General features: G+C 33.2%; 1 protein-coding gene across 2 annotated transcripts in view; it reads left to right on the top strand.

Moving 5' to 3' along the window:
* Positions 1-17,455, top strand: part of LOC129219644 (potassium voltage-gated channel protein Shaker-like) — a 130,624-nt gene that overhangs the window by 83,994 nt on the left and 29,175 nt on the right. Inside the window, exon 3 of one of the 2 annotated variants that reach the window (XM_054853914.1) lies at positions 11,521-11,555. The exons of the other annotated variant lie outside the window; for it this stretch is intronic. The gene's annotated coding sequence lies outside the window, so the exon portion shown is untranslated. Of the gene's footprint in view, positions 1-11,520; positions 11,556-17,455 lie in introns of those variants that run through there. 2 annotated transcript variants of the gene reach the window in all.

Below are 17,455 nucleotides of genomic sequence, written 5' to 3'. Positions count from 1 at the left end.
AAGATTTTTTACTTGGTGGAGCGAAAATCGATGCATCAAATTGCATTGTAGGAATTTGAAGGTTGGTAGTAGTCTATAAAGAGATATAACCAGAAATATTTCAAGAGTTTTTTTTTTTTTTTTTTTTTTTTTTTGAGCAGTCACAGTTGCTTATTTTTCTCATTTCACCGTTTTTGATGTCCGTGCCTTTTTCAGCTTGGACCATGGGACTCTGCAGCACCACCGCCCACCGTCCTCTGCAGGCGCGGCTCCGAACACTGCCTCCTGGAATCAGTTTCTCCTGTTTGGTGGCGTCCACGTCCTACACACACGCACGCTCATACAAACACACACACGCACGCTCATACAAACACACACACGCACGCTCATACAAACACACACACGCACGCTCATACAAACACACACACGCACGCTCATACAAACACACACACACGCACGCTCATACAAACACACACACGCACGCTCATACAAACACACACACGCACGCTCATACAAACACACACACGCACGCTCATACAAATACACACACGCACGCTCATACAAACACACACACGCACGCTCATACAAACACACACACGCACGCTCATACAAACACACACATACACGCTCATACACAAGCCTTTACACACATACACACACGCCTACGTGCTTACACACAGGTCTACGCACACACACAAGCCTACACATGCGCGCACGTACGTCTACACACCCACACACACATTATACACACTTAACCGCCCAGGAGGAGGGACAGGCTTGGGGAGACAGGAGCCGTTTCTAGGAACAAAAACATTCTAGGGAAAAACATATTTTGAATTCAAAATTTCAGAATTCAAGTTTTTTTTTTTTTTTAAGACGTGAAAATACCCTTTGTCATTTTTATAGGAGTGAAATTCATTTTGGTGGAGTGTGGATCCAGCGAGGTATTGAGTATGTAGGATTTTTAACTTGGTGGAGCGGAAATCGATGCATCAAATTGCATTGCTGGAATTTGATTGGTGCAGCCGACAAAGATATGTAACCAGAAATATTTCTAAGTTTTTTTTTTCAAGGTGTGAAAATAATCCTTGTCATGTTTAGTGGAATGAAATTCATTGCGGACGAGAGTGGATACAGTGAGGCATTGAGAATGTGGGATTTTTTACTTGGTGGTACGAAAACCGATGCATCAAATTGCATTATAAGAATTAAATGATGGCGTAGCCTATAAAGAAATGTAATCAGAAATATTTCTAGTGCTTTCAAGGTGTAAAAATCCTCCTAGTCATTCTAAGAGGAGTGAAATTCATTTTGCAGGAGTGTGAATGTAGTGAGGCATTGATAATTTTGGACTTTAAACTTGGTGGAGCGGGTATCGATGCATCAAATTGCGTTGAAGGAATTAGATGTTGCATAATCCTACAAAGAGATGCAACCATAAATATTTCTAGAGATTTTTTTTTCAAGGCGTGAAAGTAGGCTTTGTCATTTCTAGAGAACTTAAATTCATTTTGGAGGAGTATGTAGAAGCATTGAGAATGTACGATTTTTAATTTGGTGGTGCGGAAATTGATGCATCATATTGCGTTGCAGGAATTTGCTACAAAGTTTTGCCTACAAAGAGATGTAACCAGAAATATTTCTAGAGTTTCTATTTTCAAAGCGAGAAAATACTCTTTGTCATTTTTAGAGGAGTGAAATTCATTTGGAGGAGTGGATGCACTGAGGCACTGAGAATGTTAGATTTTTAACTTGGTGGAGCAGAAATCGATACATCAAATTGTACGGTGAAACTACTACTATTAATGATTTTTAACTACTATAATGAACAAAATGAAAAACAAAACATTTTTTTTCCTCAAATTTTCTTTGATACAATATGCTTGTTGCTGCCACCTCCCTTTTCTTCTTCTCCCTACTCCAAGGATTTTAACTCTTGGGGTTGGGAAAACATTGTTTTATAATTTATTTATTTTGTATTCTTTATTATTTGCATTGATGTAATATTTTTTAATATTATTTGTTTAAACGAAAACATTGTTGTTTTTTTCTCCAATACTCTTTACTTACTGATATTTTCAAAGGCCTCGCATATTGATCTCATAATAATGAGTCGCTTGCATGCAGAAAAAATAGTCCTAAAGTCAATATAGCTTTTCAACTATATTATACAATTATTTAATTTGAAAACTGTACTTACATCTTGAATACTTTACCATTACGTGAAATCCAGACAAAATCATAAACTCAAAAGTAAAAAATCATCTGATTACAGTAAAAGTTTGCTACGATAAGTCCATTTAAAGCTATATGAATCAAACTTTACATTCATTCATAATATATATGAATCAAAATTTTCGTAAGTGGTTCTTAGTTGCTCTATTTTTCAAAATAAAGAACAAGAAAGCAAAAGGTGAATCAAAAACGAAAATTCTAAATTTCAGGTATTTTAAAAGACATGCATTTTTTAGCTGGAAAACAACAAAAAGTAAGAAATCTTGTATCTTGATATTGTTATTTAACCTTCCTAAAAATTATTTCAAAGGACAAATAAAATAAAACTCAAAATAAAAATTTAAAAAACTGCTTGTTTCTATACATACGCCCTGTTCCCATTTTAATGTTTGTTTTTAATTATTCGTTTAATGAAAAATGTTTTATTGATTGATTTGACATCTATCCAGAATGGTTTGAGGCTCTTAAATACAAGTTTTGGCATTTTTGATTCTTGAAATATCGTCCTCTACAAATTGAAGTTTAAAGGGTTTTGAAGTTTTGGTTTTTGCTTCTTTGACCTCAAAACCTTTATTCATCAATATTGCAGAATCAACGCTAATTTTGCATCCATATGCCTATTCTTATGTTAACAGGCTTGTGTCAGTGTTTCGTCTGGCAATTGTTCAGTTGTCGTACAGAACGACGAGAGATCGAACATTCTTCAGAGATGTTTAAAACCTCCCATGGCAAAATACTGTGGTCATGTCTTAGTTGAATCACGTTTCTGCTAATCAGTTTTGATTCGACAAAGCAGCTGATTCAATAAAGCGGCGAATTCAGAAAAGCTGTATTTTGTTCTGTTTTTGACAATTTGATTAAATAAAGCGGTTGATTCAATTAACCACTGATTCAGTTAACCGGCGTCAACTGAATCTACTTTAGTTTAATGTTTCAAGGAGTGGTTTAAACTGTGTGAATGATAGATTTGCTAATGGGGGGAAAATACAAATGGTCGACATTTCCCAATAAAAATACAAGACAGAATTTTTTTTTTAAGTATATTATCAAACACCAGATCTTCGTCTAGCCGGGTGTTTAGACTTTAAATATGAGCTTTAGAACTGTTGCACAAGTTCAACAACCCTGGTATCTCAGCCGAAGTTTTGGATGAACATTTTTGATCTTTTGTTTTAATGTTCGCTGATATGAGGTTTGTATAAAAATAACAATTTACTAAATTATTTGTTTTAAGTCATATTTTTTCATTTCAAAAAATGTTTTAAAAATTACAACATTTTATAACGAGATTAAAGTTTTCTTAATTTTTTAGCGAAAATAGATTTATTTTGAGAAAACTCGAAATTTAGAATTTAATTCATAAGAATTTTAATTTCTGATTCATAATTGGAGAAACAAAGCAACTAAGAATCGCTAATGGCAACACTGATTCATGTTTTGGCTTTAAATTTACTTATTTGAGCAAAACATTTTCTGTAATCCAGGATTTCTTTGCCTTTTAGTTAGTAATTTTGTCCAAGTTTCACGTGAAGACAAAATATTTAACTCATACAGTTTTAAAATTTTATTTATGAATCTGCGATTAGTTCACTTGACCTTTAGTTCGGAGTTCGTAAACCATTCTTTTTACTTCCTTTTACAAAAAAGGAAGTATTGTATTCGCGAAAAAATTTTCACTCAAAAATCGCCCTTAATTTCCATTTTGCTCACCCCCAAATGAATGTTGAGTTTTTTTTTCGATTCGACCACATGCGGAAAAGTGCCTAAGAATGTATAGACACGCGAAATATCCATTTTGACCATCACCGAGGTAATTACAACGACTTTTCTCGTGACGTCTGTATGTATGTGCGTATGTGTGTATGTGCGTATGTGTGTATGTGCGTATGTGCGTATGTGCGTATGTATCTCGCATAACTCAAAAATGGTATGTCCTAGAAAGTTGAAATTTGGTACATAGACTCGTAGTGGGGTCTAGTTGTGCACCTCCTATTTTGGTTGCATTCGGGTGTTTCTAAAGGGGTCTTTTGCACCTTTTTGGGGGGAAATCATTGTTAATTTCGATGCAAACTCAAGTGGTGTTATAATTTGGCGGTCACTTGGCGATATATCGCCAGTCTTTTGGTTGCCAAGTTTTGTCGCCAACTTGGCGAAAAATTTGGCGATTTTTTTTTTTTAAATCTGCTTTCAATGTGGCCATTGCTAGTGATATTTAAAGAGTTAGAGAGAGAATCCCATTAAAATTGCAATAATAGGGAAATAGCATTAAATTGGTGTAAAAGGAAGTCATGTGATGCACACATCAGCTCGTTTTTCATGCACTAATGAAGAGGGATTTTTTTTTTTTTTTGAAAGCTTCGAAACAGGTTTGCAGATTTTTTTTAATGATTTTATTTATACTGCTATACAAGTTTACCCTTTTTACTTAATGTTAATTGGTTTTGATGAAATATGTATTTTCAATTGGTGATCATCCAACATTTGAAGTTAGAAAATTATAAAGTTGTATTTTTGCCAAGAACATTTAGTGTTGAAATGGTGGAAAGTGCATTTTGGAATATTGAACACGAGTCTATGAACTTCCTATCCTTGTAATGAATTTTTATTAATAATGACTATAACTTTTATTATTAATAGTACGCAATATAGTATTTTCATCGGAAAACGTTCATTCTTTAGACTAATCGAGAAGTTTTTTTCCAAAACACTCGATGAATACTTTAGGTCAACAAAACCTTCCGTCTGAGAAACTTGTGTTATTTTCAATTTTAAGTGCTAATGATGGAGCTCATACATTTTATTAAGGAAGGAACCAGCAACTAGATTATGTAACTAAATGAATCTATTAATGTCAGATATTGTACACTTTCCCAATTTTGCTCCATTGTTAATATAAGTGTTAACATAAGGGACATAGTATTATCTATAGACACGAATGATAAAATGATTAACATTTAGAAAAGGAAATTTGCGTTGCTTTCAACTTTTTTTTAAGTATTAATTTTACAATATAAATTAAGAAATTTCAGTGCGTCTACCTAATCATGAAGATTTTATATAGAAATAACGGAAAATGCATGTGTTACACTGAACATGACGATATAACCTTTATAATTAGAGACTCTTCAAAAAGTTTTTTCAACATTAACTATAACGTTTCTAATTAAAAACACAATGTCGATATGGTAAATATAAAACTGTTCGTTATGTTTTATGACTTTAGACTAATCAAGAAATAAATATAACAGGTCAAAGTATAACCAATCTTTTCTTGGCGTTTTAATTAACACTGCTGTAGGATAAATCTTCCATCAATTAAGAATGTCAAATTTGAATAAAGTTCATTCGTCATTGTAATTACTAAAGCGAAGTGACTGAAAAAAAGCTTTAGATTCTACCTATATCAACACGTATTCTTGCTAGAGTGATAAAAAATTTCTCAAAATGTTAAATAGTGGAAGAAATATCACATGTGATTTTGTACGACCTATGTCCTAGTTTCAGACAGTGATAAAATATGCAGTTCTCAAGCGTTTAAAATGGGTTGGATGATTAATTAATTTCTAATTGAGACGCAAATGACCGTCAGGAAAATTTTGGAGAATAGTTTTAAATTAAACGAAATGTCAAATTAAATCATGTTCTGTAGGGAAAAAGTTAATATTGAGAAATGAAAAATTAGTTGATCTTTTATTTTTCTTGGAATAAAATTGATTGAAATGTCAAATATGGGACTTTCAAGTTATGCTCTGAAATGTATCTACTTATTTGTTTACAACGTTTGAATTATTACGTATTTTTATTTACATTTGCAAAAGAAAATAATTAGCTTGTGGTTCTAAGTTACACTATGCGTTTAAATGATTATATTTGAAAAAATAACATTTATTTTTTTGTACAGTTCTCTCTTCTTATAACTTTCAATCAATTTTCTTGAAATGAAATTATTTGAAGTATCAAATGTGGGATTTTTAAGTTGTGCTCCTAAACGTATCTACTTATTTGCTTACAACGTTTGAAATGTTACGTAATTTTGCATTGACAAAAGAAAATAATTAGCTTACGGTTCTGAGTTCAACTGTGCTTAAATGATTTTATTTGAAAAAGAACATTTAATTCCTGTACGGTTCTCTCCTCCAATAACTTGCATTCATAAAAATGTACCAAAGTCAAACAAAAAATAAATATTTTAGTTTTCAAAGCGTACTAACTCAAAGTTCAGGGTCTATGAAACTTTCTCAACTAACCATGTTCCCTAAGGACATAATTAGTTACCTTCCGCTTTAGCTCTGTAAATATTTTACTCAGAAAGGTCTTTGTCCTGTAAAATAGGGGCCATATTTATTGTTACATCTCGCGGCATAATTCTTGTTACATTTTTTGACTAAGAATTCTGAAAAAATTGAAACAAACTCGGTTTCTGAGTAACATTATACTTGTAAAAAAGTTATGATTTTTTTTTTAATTTATAGTATTTTTGCGACCACATTTAACGCAGAAAATTGCCAAGTACCAGTAAAGGTGCAATTATAAGTCCAGTAGGGGGGAGGATATCTCGTTAAATAAGAGAATTGATTTCATGATCATAATAGTCAAAGAACGAAAAATTAGCCTAACATCCACGATTAAACCATTAGAAATAACTACAATTATTACTATTATTAAACTTTTGAGAAAGAATTTTTAACCCTTACCGGCTAATACGATAGCAGAAACAGAGGGGGAAAAAACCTAAAACTAAAATTTACAAATCTTAAATTTCTACTCATGCAGCCTTTACCACATTTTCGGGGATTTAATTTGCGGGTTGCATACACTTATATTAACATCTTTCTTTTTTTTAAGATTTTCCCTTTGTTGATTTTGATTTTCATTAATCTAACGTCGATTTATCTCCGACTTTTCTTTTTAATTTCAATCTGTGTCGTAGACTGATGCTACCAGGCCGGCAAGTAAAATCATCCACTTCCATCTAAAAACCAGAGGTGCGAATTAATTTATAATTTGTCCAAATTTAACTGCAGCCTTTTACTAAATTTCATTCATTTTAAAAATTATGGGCAAATGTCACTACATACGTAAAGGAATTTTGCAATCACTCCACCCGCTTAGTTATACTATTACACAAGCTCTTTTTTGCATAATATTTGTGTTAGTTAATAACACTAAATACATGAAACTCTGTTAGAACGTCATCCAACGGCCCAGAATATTTATTAAGATATTTAAGCTATAGTGAAGTGACGGTATAGACTCGTCATCGTCATTATTGCTCGTGGGTGAATGAAAAGGGACTTGAATTTTTTCTCGGTATTACAGAGTTGTTACTCCAAACGATGTCACTGTAACCAAGTCCGTACGTAAGTACATTCTCAGAATAACATAACATAATCATTAGCGTGGTTCAAAAAACTTTTCTCAGCTGGAGTCCAGGACACCCCCTATTTTTTATCCGACTGTGCGTGCACGACGCAAAGGAGGTGTTTATGAGTTTGTGTATGTTTGTTCCTATGTGGCGTTCTAGAGGCTAAACGCCTTGGCCGATTTTGATAATTCTTAAGTCAATCGATTTGTCTTTACCTTGGGAGTGTCACTAAGCACATGACAGTAATCAAAATTCACCACAACAACAACCAGTCACCATATTGTCAGTTCGGGATCGTGTTGCACGCTGCCTGCGTGCGACACAGTCTGCAATAAATGCAGGCAGCGTTTTCACTGCCTGAATTTTTTGTTCACTAAGTCTACTAATTCGATTTTCATCTCTAACATGTTGCATTTGTTTTTGTCGTGATTCAGGGAACTGAGTTTCGCGACGTGTAATTTTTTGACGGACTTTTTTTAGTTTGGCGAGAAAGACTTGTGTGACGGGACGTTACCGAGCTCGCGCCATCATTAGTTATACAGGCTGTTTATATAGCTGTGGTTGACTTAAGGTTGCGCATTTTTGCTAAAGGTCGAGAATATGTAGCTTTAAGCCGAGTTAGGTCCCTAGAGGGACAAATAATCAATAGTTTAGACCACCGCAAGTTACTTAATCATCCTCACGACGTAAACTCTCTCGATAAAATGACAAGATTGCGAAATTTACCGTCTATCTCCTTCTTTACTAATAATAAAGCTGCAAGTCTGGATCTCTGTCTGGATGTCTGAATGTCTGTGATGCGCACAGCGCCTAGACCGTTCGGCCGATTTTCATGAAATTTGGCACAAAATTAGTTTGTACTATGTCTATGGGGCTGTGCACCTCAAAGCGATTTTTTGAAAAATTTGATTTTGTTCTTTTTTCTATTCTAATTTTAAGAACATTTTACCGAGCAAATTATCATAACATGGAGTAAATTATCATAACGTGGGCGAGCAAATGAACATAGCCATATTGGTGAGAAATTCATCATCCATTATTTGTAAATAGGCGAACCAAGTGACCTTTTAATTTTCTACTACGGGCAAAGCCGTGCGGGTACCGCTAGTAATAATCATAACCAGGTCAATGAAAACTAACTGAAAAGTTTAAAATGAAAAATAATTATTAAATAAAAACAAAAAGCCTGAATGAGTAGAAACCAAACAAACTAAAAAGAAAAATATATAAGCCCAGTAGAGTTTAGAATGTTATTAAGTACTACTGATTAACTACACCGTTGAAATAGTTTTATTATCGATACACACATAGGACAAATCATAAATTCAAAAGCAGAATAGAAGGATCAACAGTCGGGGCCCAGTCCTTTTTGACCAGTCAAGGAACCCCGTAAAATTTCAATGGTCCCCGACTGTTGATCCCTCTATTCTGCTTTTAAACTTATGATTTGCTATATGTGTGTATCGATTATAAAACTATTTCAATGGTGTAGTTATTCACTAGTACTTAATAACGTTCTAAAGTACTGGGCCTATATTTTTTTCTTTTTTGTTTGTTTGGTTTTTACGCTGTTTTTTTTTATTATTATTATTATTTAATAATTGTTTTTTTTTTTTTTAGACTTGCTAATAGTATTATGCTGTAAAAGTTTTAGCTTCTTACTCAAATTTTAAGAGGGTGCTCAATGATGACATCTTAATTTAACATTAGCCGTAGTATAGAAAAAGCCACAAATTTAAAACATTTAATTTCCCCAGCTGTTTTTTTGTAAATAATTATTTTATTGCAATGTATATGCATATTACTAGTGTATATAATAATATGTAGCATTGTTTTTTTTTTCAGTTTAATGCACTTTTTTAACCCCCCTCCCCATACTAATGAAGTTTGGGAGAGGGGGTTGAGCACCGTCTTTTAGTTGAAATAGGAAGCTAAAATTCTTCCAGTATATTACTATCTACAAGTCTAAAAATATTAAGGGGTGTCCTGTGATCTCGGAGAAACATTTTTTTACATGTATTTATAAACCACCCTAATGATCATATTGTAAGAGCTGTATAAAAACGATGAGACTTGAAGACACAAATCTGAGTAATCGCAACCAGAGGTGAAAGCGATCGTGGAGCAGAGGGTACCGAAATTTTTTTTTAGGAAATCTGTTTTATGGGTATTTTTTCTTTTTGGTTGACCTCGTTCTTAAGAGATCCTCCGTAGTATACGAGTGGTTTGCGATATTGCTTTTAGCGGAGACGTAATGGGTAACGTAAAAAGTGAAGACCGTAATAGTGATCAAATCTTAGAAAAACTAACTTTCTAAGGATGAAATGGAATGTAGCAGAGAATGGAGAAAACAACACTAAACTACCGTAGGCAGGTAAAGGACTAACTGTTTTTTTTTTTTTTTTTTTTTTTTCGCATTTTGTCGCCGATTTTTCTTAAGCTTTATTGTACAAACTTGCTTAATTCGCTGACGCTGAAAAAAGAGCGACAAAAACGTCTAACTCCAACATTTTTCGTAATGGGTGTTGAGTCCAACACGCATTTCAATTTCAATATCTTGAAAATACATTTCTGCTGATATTGTCGTTTATCTGCTTACGGCAATATAGTGACTATATGTAATGAGATATGAAATCGTGACTGTAAGTCACACATTTTGGTTAATTTATAACGAAAAATTTCCCAGCTATCATTTTAACGTATTCCCAACTTTACTCTTCATTTCTAACATGTTCTATCTACCTGAAAATGTGCAAAATTTTGAAAGCTAATCTTTGTTAAAATATCTTTTAAATATCTCTACATACCGGCCTACTTAAATATTATCTAATGTAGATCTCTCTTTTCTTACTTTCCTTTTTTCTTTACATTCCTAATCAGTATCACAAAAAAATCAACACAGAAATGACTTCAGGGCCCACATCCAATCAGTGTTCCACCTTTTTAAACTATGTTTGTAAATTATACGACTTGGCTTTCGTGAAAAAAGCTATCAAAGGTTTCACATTTCTAAATAAGATTTGCTAGACTGATTTGTGACGAGTTTGCCTAACAGAGCTAGCAGTAGATTTTTTTTTCATTCCATACAGTACTTACGGTACGGAATCAGTATTTCTCGCATGTTAAGAATTATCTAAATATTAGAAGTATCTATATTCTTCATGAAAAGCTCAAGTTTCTCTCATTTGATTGATTTGATCACTTGAAAACATCTTGCTTGTATTCTCCGACATACTCAATCAGCATTACAAACGATGCATCCTTATTTATTATGTGCTTCAGTAAGTATCGTGTGTTGAATTTAGATTATAAATTACGATCTTTATTCTTTTCATTTCTTAAAGCATTTGACAAATGTCTTATCTAGTACTCTTTTAATTTTACATCATTATTCTTTATTCTTTTCAAAGTCATTTAAAGAAGCGATGACACTCTTTTAATCAATCGTTGAATACCTAATTTGTTATGATATTATTTAGCTTTTCTGTTAATTTTTCATAAGATATTTTTTAATTAATTACATTTTAAATGTCCATCCATTTCTTGATGAATTTAGACTCATCAATCATCAAATTCATTCGATTAAATCACCTCAAACTAAAGCTTTTATTTGATGCTCTATTCTTCGCAAACTTTTTCTCTCATGTTATTCCATCTACTTTATGAATCTATCAATCTTTCTAGCTTATCATCACATGATTCCGTTTCACCTAATCATTTATCTAATCATTATCAATTTAGATATGCTGCATGTCGTCTCGGTAACTGTCCAGATAATTTGCGAGGAAGCCGAATTCGTTAATCATCATATCTGACTTCAGGAATGAAATTAGTTTGCATAGTCGCCACTCTCTTTTTTTTCAAACTCATCCACTTGCTTACTTCGACAACTTCGTGTTTAATGTACCGTTTTGAGATTAATCTACCTTAAGATTGCTTAGAAATTTTGAAATCAAGCCAGCATTTTACCCTTCTTCTGTTAATCCCTCGTTGGTGAATTCTTCCTTCAGGAGCAAGCACCAGCAGTTTCTACTAGGGTGAGATAAGGGCTGTAGAAGAATGGCGCCCCACGATGATTAATGAGGATTCCTCCCCCCTTATCTGCAGGAGATTGCTTTCTGGAAAGCATTGTCCGATGACCGACTGACCATCCTGATGAAGATGCTCTTCACTTTTCTTTCTTATTCCCTCCTTTTGTACTTCTGCCTTTTGGTCTTCAAAGAGATTGCCCTTTCCCTTTGCTTTTTTCTTCCTCGTCTCCTTGAGAGAGTGAAACAGTGTTCGTTTCACGTTTGCCTCTGATCCTCTGAAAGAACTGATGACCTAGTACAGAGCTCATTAGAAGATCTTCAACTATGTGAGATTAATCTTGTATATATAAGTGTTCAGACGTGTGCATTGCCACCTAATTAGCTACATAAAGAACCAGTCGTCATAGACTCACGTGGAAGCGTTATTTTGTCCAATACGCTTTTAATGGTTAGCATATACTGTTGTGAGCAGGTAAAATGCAGTAAATGTTTTTTTTTTTTTTTTGTCATCTCGTGTTAGTTAGCTTTATTGAACCCGCTTACTTATTTGGTTCCTGATTTAAAAAAAGGCGAAACAAACGTCTAATTCCAACATTTCCCTGTTAGAATTGAATCTAATACACGTTTCTTCAAATATTTCGAAAACTCAAGTCTGCAGATATTGCCGTTTACCTGCCCACGAAAATAAAGTGGCCTAAATATTTTGTTATCTAAGCAAATACAATTATAAGGCAAATATTGACAGAGGAATAATTTAATTGTTTGAAATATTAAATTGTTTATTTATCAGAAACGCATGGTAGTGTATTATCAGTCGATGAATTATTAAATTCTGTTACTAGCAAAGAGTAGAATGACTATCATACCATTACTGAAATGAGCGATTATACATTGTACAGTCGACTCATACGACTTGACGGGTGGTAATGTCCTTAAAGCGATGAACTAATAATTACTCTTACTAGAAAGGAACAGAATGACTATAATACCATTAATGAAATGAGCGACTAAATATTGTACAGAGGACACAGTCGAATTGACGAGTAGTTTCTTTGATTAGTTTTTAAAACAAAATCAGCTATATTATCTGCGCTGAAATTAACAATAGCTCATATCGATGTTGTCTAGTATTAAATGATTCCCATGTACACAATGTATCTCACTTCGGTGTAAACAGTGTTCTAATAGGATAATGTATTTTTTTAATGAATACATTAATTAGTTTGTAATAATATTTTTAGTATATTCCAAAATAATGTTAACTTGTTACAACTATACCTTATTAGATGCCGGACACTGGAACATGTTCTTTCGCTTATGATTAAATTTAGCGCAACTGTTGATGCGTACTGAAAAATGCTGCCAATTGTGCTACAAATCTCTCTTTTACAGCTCCCAAATGTTCAAGTTTTTACTTCGCATACTTTGTCCTTAAAATAATCCTAAAGAATGAAGTACAAAGGTGACAAGTCATGTGGTTTGGTAGTCAATTCACACCACCACATCAAACGTACAAATAGTTTCCGTAAATATTTCAAAAATTTTATAGTAAACGTTTGTAGTTTCTAAAGGATGTTTATTTTTTGAGTATTTTTTTTTTAAATTTTACCTGTATATATTTCGTAATGCATAAGTTTCTTTACTCATGCAAATCATTTTTAATAAATTTTGATCTCCACGAAAAAAAAGGGAAAATTCAAAATGTCCATTAATTTTTTTAACGTCTTTTAAGTGCGATTTTTCCGCATATACTCCTTTCATGAGCTTTTGTTTGCCCAATATCATCGCGAATTATGCCTCCAACAATCACGCGAACATTACATTTGCTGGTTGAGTCATGACATAATGTGAATAAGTTTCGTGATCCGAACGATCATGATTTCTTTCGCATCATAACCAATGCTTATGTCAGAACGCATAATAGAGTTACGCAATGTTATGCTAAGTTCAAGTTATTCTATGTCCTGTTATACTGTGATGTAGCAGATCTTGTGGAGAATTCTTTAGCAAAATGAAATAATATCAGCCTATAATATACGAATTTTACTAATAATTTTCAGACTCGTGGACATTCAATACAGTTAGCTACTGGTTCTATAATCATAGCGTAGTTTATTCAGTTCCAAGATTAATTGCAAACATTTTGAATTTAAAAAAAAAGAGTTAGTGGCATATAGGTACATTATCGCAATGTTTTTATTGATTAGTTGCTGTGCACTACATTACTTTAGCATCAGCTTTGAACTTAATTATGATCAAACGTTTTAGTTTCATTCTTGTTTGTGAAAACAAACTTTGTTATTATGTGTGCAATCTCGTAAATTTTAAAATACCAACAAACTCTTAAAGATAAATAGACGAAAGCATTGGTTTGAACTAAATTCAAGCAGTAATAGTTTTTTTTTTTTTTTTTTTTGCAAACCTGGGGAATTTTTATTTATTAAGCTTAAGATGGGGGCTAAAACTCTCAAAATAAATGGGATTTCTTTGCTCCTAGATTTACTTCCAACGCTCACTTGGGATCAAAAATGTTTTCTATATAGCAAGTTTTAATAGCTGTTACTTACAAAACTCACAACACGTGGTCCAACATTTTTAGTAAGCCTTTCATTTCTTATTCCCAAAACCGATTAGTTTCATTTGATTTTTATCTTAATAGATAACTCGTTAAAATTTTCTGTTTTTATAATTATTATTATCGACGGAATTTGATTCAGTTCATGATTCCCCTCCATACAACTAGATTAACTTTTGAAGTATTATAAATGTCACGAACTGTTGCATTCGAAAGGGGGATGGACATTACATACAGAAACTAGTATTTCGTATAGGTTTTTAATTTATGTTATCTCTTATGTTGCAATCAAGTAATATAACACGTCAGATCATCAACTTAGTTGCCTCTTTAACACACCATTCATTTATTTTTCTCATCATTGTCATTTTTATTTCTGACTGCATTAATAAATAGTCCTTAACATTCGACTTATATTAAGTACTTTTATTATACTTGGCATGTTTATCACGGAAATTCTGAGACCTGATTTTTCTTATATCTCAGCTACTAAACCACTTTGAAACTTCGGGATTTCACAAATGATTTGTTTAATCTTAAGGTACAACTTAACGATAAGAAAATTAAATTCAAAACTAAAATTGATATTTCCGTTAGAATGAAAAACATTTAATTTCATGTACTTTCCCCATTAAAAATTAAATATAAAAATCATTGTTACAAAAATTCCTTAGCTTAACAACAGCAATATCAATAGTAATCATAATGAAAATTTTGAATCAAGACTTTTCTGGAGCAAGTGTGAAATTTATTCTCTGTCATTACTGTTGTAGAATATTTTTCCTCGTCTATGCCAATAATGGATAACGGGGATAAGTAAAGAGAAATAGGATCTTTATCACGAGTAACTTGTACGTTGTGAAAGATAAATTAGTTTGGGAAACCTTTAATATTTAAATTGTTTTAATTAAATTAGCACAAAAATAAATCCCAAAGAGAAGATTAATTTTTAGTGCCAATTGCTTAAAATTTTAGGAACGTATATAGGGATTATTTTCTTTTAGTACGGAGCAATTATATGAAAAGTAAGGTAAAGTTTCGTGATGGTAACATCATACTATTTATGAAATACATTTACACTAAAAAGAATAAAAAAACAGAATTCCTAAAAAAATACTAAGCCCTTTTTAAAATGCACTCAAAAGGAAAAAAATAACTTTTCTGGGGCAGAATGGACAATTTAGTATTCCTGTAGTTTTCAATTACAATAAGAAAATGATACCACAAACGAAGAAAATGCGGTTCAAGTCAGGTAGAGAATTTTTTATCACTGTCTCAATATTAATTATAAATTTGAGTGTGTAAACACGCTTATTTTTCTGGGAGAGCTTGGTTTCAAATGACTTGAGCCGCTCTTTCTTCGTTTGTAATGTCATTTTCTTGGAATTATTGAAAGCTACAGGAGTTCTTAAACAGTCCATTGTGCCCCACAAAAGTTATTTTTCTTTTTGAACGCATTTTGAAAAGTGCTTGGTATTTTATTTTAAATTTTATTATTTTCTCTTTCCTAACGGGTAGCTTAAAATGTAAACCTTTGAATATGCTTCAAGAAAAAGAAAATATTTTATGCTGAAAAGGTAATTATGGGTGCTACCTATACTATTCTTTGAATGGTTCATTCAACTTCAGTACTCTTTATAATTAATACTTAATTGCAAAAATCTCAAAATCAATGGATAAACGGCATCATAAAAGTACAAGAAAAGGAAGCCATTAAAAGTCTTCATGTTTACAACAAAACCATCGAATCAACCACTTAAAACGACAATGTGCTTTTTCAGTTAAAATTGCATCGATCATTACGCTAACTGCGGTCTTGCTAACCAGGCTGCTGCCGGAGATTCTCCTCCAGATCCTCTCTCTCTTTCTCCTTCTCCCGCTCTTGCTGCTCCTCTCACCCCTCGGAGTTTGGGAAATGGAACGATCCCAAACTCCAACATGTGCGCCTGCGCCCATGCGTTATCGACGCGGCAGATCGTTGGCCCGGGATGATAACGTCGCCAAATATGGGACCCCTGTCTCCCACAGTCCTGTTCCGTGACTTTTGAATAAAGCGTCTCGAAATTACCTGGAGCAATGAATGAGAAATTGGATCGACTCCTGGGTAGTCCGCTCCCAAGAGAGTCTCGGATCCGAATGCAATATTTGCCGCCAGAATATTGGAAAATGTATATTTAAAAAGAACCATTCATATTTGACACAGTGGCTTTCGGGATGCAGCCTGAATGGAAATTAAAAATTGCCCTTTGATTCCAAAGCATACGACGGGTTTTTAATTTTCAATCGCGAAGTCAGAAATCCAACGGTGGGTAATGAAAGAATCTTTATTAAAACCATTTTGCTGAAAACTAAAAGGAGTTTGGGAAAAAATGATGAACTCGATCGCAGCATAATAAAGGGTGTTTTTTAGAGGTATAGAGCTTTAAGTTCAAATAAAACACCGTTAAATGCTATAAATCACCATGAATTTGTCTTTATTCGAAAGATGATTCTTTGCCATTTTTATTTAAATGTGATTTCTGATATATGGCCACGTCATGATACGGTTGACTTGGAGAACGTCAATAGGGAAGTCTGATTTTCTATCACTTTTTGCAGCAATGGGGGCCGTATGTGAGTGATATGTGGCGAATGTTCTTGTCCAAGGCGTCAATCGTCTGTGGCTTATCGGTGTAGACCTGAGACTTCACACAGCCCACAAAAAATAGTCCAGCGTAGTTAAATCGCATGATCTCGAGGCCAATCGCAGGCCAATTCACGGGTCCATTAAGCGAAATTATTCGTTCACCGAAAGTTTCCTTCAATAAATCAATTGTGACACGCGCTGTGTGGCGTGTTGCACCGTCCTGTTGTCTATTCATAATGAAATGGCAAACCAAACTAAACACAAAACAAGGGACAACTATCAAAATGGCCCACAGATCAAACAGTGTTCCCGACTTAAATTTCTATACCTCTAAAAAACATTATTTGGATCGAGAGATGAAAAAGTGACACGCAGATTAGAGCTTAACAGCTCATTAAAGTTCAAGTTCTTAATAAGATTAAAAACCGCTTTATAGAATGTCAAATTCGAAATTATGCTTATAATTTTCTTTGCTGTAACCTTTAACAGAAATTAAATCACCTTGGATATGAAAATAATGCTATATTGTCTAACTTATGCTTAGGAAGATGCTTATCAATTTCTGCAATTTATTCCTTTAACTTAAAAAAAAACGGTATATAATAGATTCTAAAGTTTAGTTGCGGATCGGTAAATACATCGTT

This window comes from Uloborus diversus, chromosome 4 (assembly GCF_026930045.1).
Source record: "Uloborus diversus isolate 005 chromosome 4, Udiv.v.3.1, whole genome shotgun sequence".
Lineage (NCBI taxonomy): Eukaryota > Metazoa > Arthropoda > Arachnida > Araneae > Uloboridae > Uloborus > Uloborus diversus.
Note: the sequence above shows the minus strand (reverse complement) of the source record. Positions and strands in the feature narration are given on the sequence as shown.